A 6,152-nucleotide genomic window follows, 5' to 3' on the forward strand; every position below is an offset into this window, starting at 1 on the left:
GGGGTCAGCTTTCCTGCTCCTCTGATGCTGCTTGGCCTGCTGTGTTCATCCAGCTCTACACCTTGTTATCTCAGATTCTCCAGCATCTGCAGTTCCTACTATCTCTGAAATGAGTGCTGCATGATTTAAGATTAGAAAATATTCTGTCGAAGAGGGAGAGAAGCATTAAGTCTTTCTCGGTAACCTCTTGCAGTCCTACATTGCTCCGGGATTTCTGTGCTGCTCCTCAAGTTCTGATCTCTTGCCCATCCCCTCCATCTATCACTGTTGGCATCCGTGCCTTTCATAGCTGAGGTCCAAAGTTCTGGAATTCCACTATTTCTTCCCCCATCACCTTCTCCAAATCCCAAGTCCCTCTCATGAACTGAGTGACTGTTGTATGTTATGAGATATCTTCACCAGAAACGCTGCTAATGATATAGATTTCTTTTCTCAAAGGAAGGTTAATTGCAAATTTCCTTGTGTATGAGATTTTAGTTCAGCATTTATCTGGAAATCTGTGGTTTAATTATTCATCATACAACAAGAACATAGGTGCCTGTCTGTCTATAACTATTGTGTTAAGCCTCATAAACCGAGTCACGATTATAAAGCATGTTCTTACAGGCTCTATGTTTAATCCTTTCCAGAGAAACCTGATGCCATGATAAGGGAGAATTGGAATTAGCACACAGAAGTGGAACTTGACGGAAAACTAGGTAATGGGTGGCTCTAATGTGATATTTGTTTGTGCCTTATGAACTCGACACGATGAGGAATGTTAACATTAGCATTGCTGGGAAGATTTACTGTTTTGACAGCTATATGCTTAGGTGCAGGATATATAACCTCCTGCTGTGTCATCTCAGCCCCAATCTCAATACAGCGCCTTCTACCAAGACACACTCGTATTATCCAGGAACTATCCTACGAGTGACGTGTCTATCAGATGGTAATTAATTCTGTGTTGTTGCTGTGTGGCCGTTGGGAATTCGCTTGAACAGCCCCCAGACTAAGTCTCCAAGGTATTGACAGGAAAAGACAGCGTAGATACAAGACAAACTATTTCCTCTGGATTAGAGGGCATGGTCTGAGAATGAGGGTCAGACCATTCAGGAGAAATGTAGGAAGCGTACACAAAGGGTGGTTGAGGTTTGGAACTCTCTTCTGCAAACGGCAGTGGATGTTGGGTCAGTTGTTAATTTTAAAGCTGAGGTGGATACATTTTTATAAAGCAAAGGTATTAAGGGATATGGACCAAAGGCAGGTATATGGAGTTAGGCCACACATCAAGCATAGCCATATTGAATGGTAGAACAGGCTCATAGAGTCATACAGCATGGAAACAGAGCTTTCGGGCCATCTTGACCACACTGAAGGGTCTGAATGGACTATTCCTGTTCCTATGTTCTAAAGTTACCATCCATCCAAATAAAACAAGGCTGGGGTTCGTGCTGGAATGGATGTGTGCCTGGGTCCTAGAGCTGGAGTGTAATCCATCCATTCATTACTTCTTGCTCAGCAATATGGAGGTTCCAGGATTACGATAAGTGCCAAACCCAGTCCTAAACTAATGAAACCTATTTACGTACTTCCATGGTCATACAGCTATAAAAATGAAGGTTTTTATCTTGCGTTTGTTAGGACAGAATCACAAAAACACTGAATTTCACATGGAACAATAATTTACACTGCATGGGAAAATGGTGCTGATTTGTTTGACAGTTGAATCTAATTCATAGAATTCCTACAGCTTGGAAACAGGTCATTGAGCCCACACTAACCCTATGCCTGCATTTCCCATGGCTGATCCATCTAACCTGCTCACTATGGGGCAGTTTAGCACGGCCAAATCCACTGTAACCTGCACATCTTTGGGAGGAAACCGGAGCACCCAGAGGAAACCCACACAGACACGGGGAGAATGGACAAACTCCACACAGACAGTCGCCCGAGGGTGGAATCGAACCCGGGTCCCTGGCGCCATGAGGCAGCAGTGCTAACCACCATGCTACCCCTGTACATTGGGCATGGTTTTACCGTGGAGCATGTGTCAAGAAACTGTTGTCACCCACACTTTATTTTTTTCAAAAAATGTCACAGTGTTAAGACTATATGATATAGGAGCAAAAGTAGGCCATGCAGTCCGTCAAGTTTGCTCTGCCATTCAACATGGTTGATCTGACAAACCTCATATTCACTTTCCTGCCTTACCCCCATCACCTTTGATGACCTAACTGATTAGAAATCTATCTCAGCCTTCAAATAGGCAGATAGTTTATTCGGGTTGATAAAATATCATGAAGAGGTGGTTCTGGGTAGATGTTTGTTAGACTAGCAGGTGTTTAAAGTGGTCCTCCTGCTAAGGGTTGATTCCAGATGCATCGTTACGTTGTTTTCTTAAAGGGCCTATGCTGAAGTGTAGGAGGCTGAAAAAATGTCAGGTGAAAAGCAAAATAAGGCAGGCACTGGAAATCAGAAACACAAACAGAAATTGCTGGAGAAACTCAGCAGGTTAGGCACCATCTGTGGAGAAACAGTGTTAATGTTTCAAGTCTGGTATGACCCTTCTTCAAAACTGAACTTTTTCCAGCCCGTAAGTTTTGTAATGGCCTAGTGGTATTATCACTGGGGTGTTAATGCAGAGACCCAGGTAACGTACTGGGGACCCAGGCTCATAGGTAGTGGAATTTGTATTCAATAAAAGTCTGGAATTAAGAGCCTATGATGACTGTGAATGCATTATTGATTGTTGGGAAAAACCCATCTGGTTCACTAGTGTCCTTGAGATAAGGAAGCTGCCATCCTTACCTGGTCTGGCCTACATGTGATTCCAGGCCCACGGCAACGTGGTTGAGTTTTTAGAGTTTTTGAGAAGACTTGTAGCTCAGTGTTGTGGATGGGGTTGTTGATTTGTTTTTCCGAGCTGGTCGGTTGGTTTGCAGACATTTTGTCACCGTACCAGGTAACATCATCAGCGCTCCCCCGATGAAGCATTGTTGGTCTGTCCTGCTGTGGGTCTGGTCTGATGTGGTGGGTGGCCTTGTTTCCGGTTCTGCTTTGTAGCGATTGATATATGGGGCCTATTTCCACAGGTTTGTTGACGGAGTTGATAGAAACTCTGACAAAGAAGGCCACCAGTTTGACTGGGACAACATAACCATCCTAGGACAAAGCCAACCAAAGACGCCCACGAGAATTCCTACAAGCCTGGTACTCAACCCAGACCCCCTCTGGCAATAATTGCTGGCCTAGCCAGTGACGCTGTCATCCCATAATGATTTTTTAAAAAAAGCGTTGTTCCAAAACCTGCCTGTTTCGATGGCGGTGCAATTTAATATCAGGAGGACCTGTTGCTGAAATGGCCACATCTAGAGAGAGGTGGTGGCATTCAAGGGGGTTACAGGGGACAGAGTATGGTAAGGCTGTAGAGATTTGATGAAGGCTTTTAAAATGAAGATGCTGCTTAACTGGGAGCCAGTGTAACTCAGAGACTACAGGAGGGACAGCTGATTAGGCCTTGGTCAGGAGTTTGGCATGACCTCAGTTCGCAGAGAGGGAGTGAGGAGAGGAGCCCAGGAATATTCTAGTCACAAGGCACCCCCTACAAGTGAATGTTATTATTATTTCAAACTCATGATAATGGGCCCACATGTAGGCCATGATCATATCGAGCAGGCTCAGCTGGCCTACGCTTGTGCCCGTCTCCTGTGTTTCTATGTAAAATCCGCAGCTTCACCCCACAGACCCGCCATTTCAGAATGGAACGCTGCTCCAACAGAGTATACTCTGGAGACTGCCTGACCCACTTCTTGATAGTTTCCACTTCACTTTCGCTTTTCCCGTCATCTACATTTCTGTTTGTTTTTGGTTCCTGTTTTGCGCAGAATCCCACATTGTTGCGAAACGTGGATAGAGTTCCAAAAAAGATGAGTGAACAAGAAGGGAGATTGAGGGGCCGAATGACCTGACTGTTTGTTTTTCCCTCCTGTTCTGCTTATTCCCCCTGGGCAGGGACTCGAACCGAGGACCTTCTGAGACTGAGGTGAGTGCGCTACCACTGAGCTACAGCGGAATGCTCATAAGAGCCTGTTGGCCTCACATCAATGTGTTAAATGACACTATATTCTGTGGGATCTTTCTTCTTATTCATGTATTTTTTATTTGCTTCCCCCCCCTCTTTTTTTTCTTTCAGGAAGCTGACCTAGCGACCCTTGCGGAAACACTGAAGGACGTCGCAAATCTGGTATTGGTGGGGGGTGGCAGAGCGAGCGGCTTACGGATTCCCACCACCTTTCAACATCTGGGTGCGCTTCACCTTCCCCCCCCCCCCCCCCCCCGCCACCGCCGCAACTCCCCCGAAGGAATGTGAAGGGGTGGGGGGCTGCGCGAGGAGGAGCGTGTCTGCAGCTGGCATCTTGCTGTGCCCGTTGAGAAGGCAGGCTGTTTGACAATGGAGAAGGCCGAACGATTGAAAGTGATGGTGTACCGTCGACCAGCCGCGCACGCAGCAAGGAGGACAGCTTGAGTCCCGTCGGAGGAAGCTGCGTGAAGAATCTTGTGAGCAACGATCCCTCTGCAGCGACACCCTCCCACAGTGAGTGACCTCAGAGGGAGCAGCTGTTTGGGCCCATGCCAGCGGTGATCGGCAGATGGCGGCACCGGGAGACCCAACCAAGCTTTAGATGCAGTTGACGGAGCCTCAGCAGCGAAGCCCTGGCACTTAGCGACCGTCCTGACCGGAAATGGAGCCGAAACGCGCGATGCTGAGTGCAGCTGACAGCGGCGGTGTCGCTGGCCCGGTCCAACGGGACACCCCCCGGTTACCGCCTGGCGCTTTCCCCGAACGAGGGGGTCAGAGGCTGGCTCCGGACCCCCACCCCGGCCCCGTCGGTGGGACGGGGCCTTACTACTGCCATGAACTCCAGCTTCCCGCCGAGGCTCCTCGCCAGGCCCAGTCCCGGCAACTCCTGAGCGGCCCCTACCACCACTACGCACCCCGCCCCTTCCCCCATTTCCAGCGGCGGCCTGACCCCCGGGGGTACCCAGCCCCGGAGCCAGGAGCCGGGGGGGAGGGGCACCCCTGGCCTTTCAGCCGCCCCCTGGAGGCCGCACCCCCTGAGGTCTTCCTGCCCGTCCAGCACCGGCCTCGCCAGCTGGGCAAGGCCCCCACCCCAGCCTGTTACCGCCACTACCCCCAGGCCGTGCCCGGGCCCCGGGACGAGGCCTTGCGCAGGGACAAGAAACCCAAGAAGCCGGGCAAACACATCTGCCAGTACTGTGGGCGGGCCTGCGCCAAGCCCAGCGTTCTCAAGAAGCACATCCGCTCCCACACAGGGGAGAGGCCCTATCCCTGTGCTCCCTGCGGCTTCTCCTTCAAGACCAAGAGCAACCTGTACAAACACCGCAAGTCCCACGCCCACGCCATCAAGGCCGGCCTACTGTCTGCCGAAGCCGAGACCGAGCCCAGCTGCCGCTCGGACACGGAGCCCCTGGGAACCGGCGAGGAGGCTGGGCTGCACTCCGACGCCGATGAGAGCACAGATACGGACGAGGAGATCTGCGCCGGCAAGAGGCTGTCCCTGCCAGCCACGCCGGAGCCGGAGGCGGCCGAGGGTGGCGCTTCCGCCCCGCACCGCTCCCTCAGGGCGGCTCAAAAATACAGCTCGGACTCCGAGGTGCTGGGGGAGGAGCCCTCGGCCGGGCCCATCAAGGTGCCCATCCTGATCGTCCCCAAGTGCGGCCTTCAGGCTCAGACCGAGGCCTCTCAGGCCTACATCAAGACGGAAGCCTGCCCGAGCCCCCCTGGTGTGGTTTGGAAGTACGGCGGGCCGCACACCATCAAGCAGAGGTTGGCGCTACGGCTGAACGAGAAGCGAGGCCAGGATAGTGAGCAGTCCGTCAACCTGCTGAGCCCCCACAGCAAGGGCAGCACCGACTCGGGCTACTTCTCACGGTCGGAAAGCGCCGAGCAGCAGGTCAGCCCCCCTAACACCAATGCCAAGTCCTACGCCGAGATCATTTTCGGCAAGTTCGCCAGGCTGGCGCCCAGGCCCCTGGCGGTCAACGTGGCTATGCAAGAGCACCCTCCGATGGCCTGCAAGGACAAGGCCAGCTTGGCGGGTCTCCCAGGAGACAAGCCGGACCTGGAGAAGTTCATCGAGGAGCACATA

General features: G+C 51.6%; 1 long non-coding RNA gene across 2 annotated transcripts; it reads left to right on the forward strand.

The window, feature by feature from the left end:
* The first annotated feature begins 617 nt into the window (after positions 1–617).
* LOC125483948 lies at positions 618–4,287 on the forward strand. 2 transcript variants are annotated; one of them, XR_007262814.1, is made up of 3 exons: positions 618–698; positions 3,994–4,024; positions 4,175–4,287. It is a non-coding gene; the product is annotated as an uncharacterized LOC125483948 (long non-coding RNA). The 2 variants fall into 2 exon arrangements; XR_007262815.1 differs by having other exon boundaries at positions 628–698; positions 3,867–4,024.
* Positions 4,288–6,152: the final 1,865 nt, after the last annotated feature.

Source organism: Rhincodon typus, chromosome 9 (genome assembly GCF_021869965.1).
Source record: "Rhincodon typus isolate 14 chromosome 9, sRhiTyp1.1, whole genome shotgun sequence".
NCBI classification, from domain to species: domain Eukaryota; kingdom Metazoa; phylum Chordata; class Chondrichthyes; order Orectolobiformes; family Rhincodontidae; genus Rhincodon; species Rhincodon typus.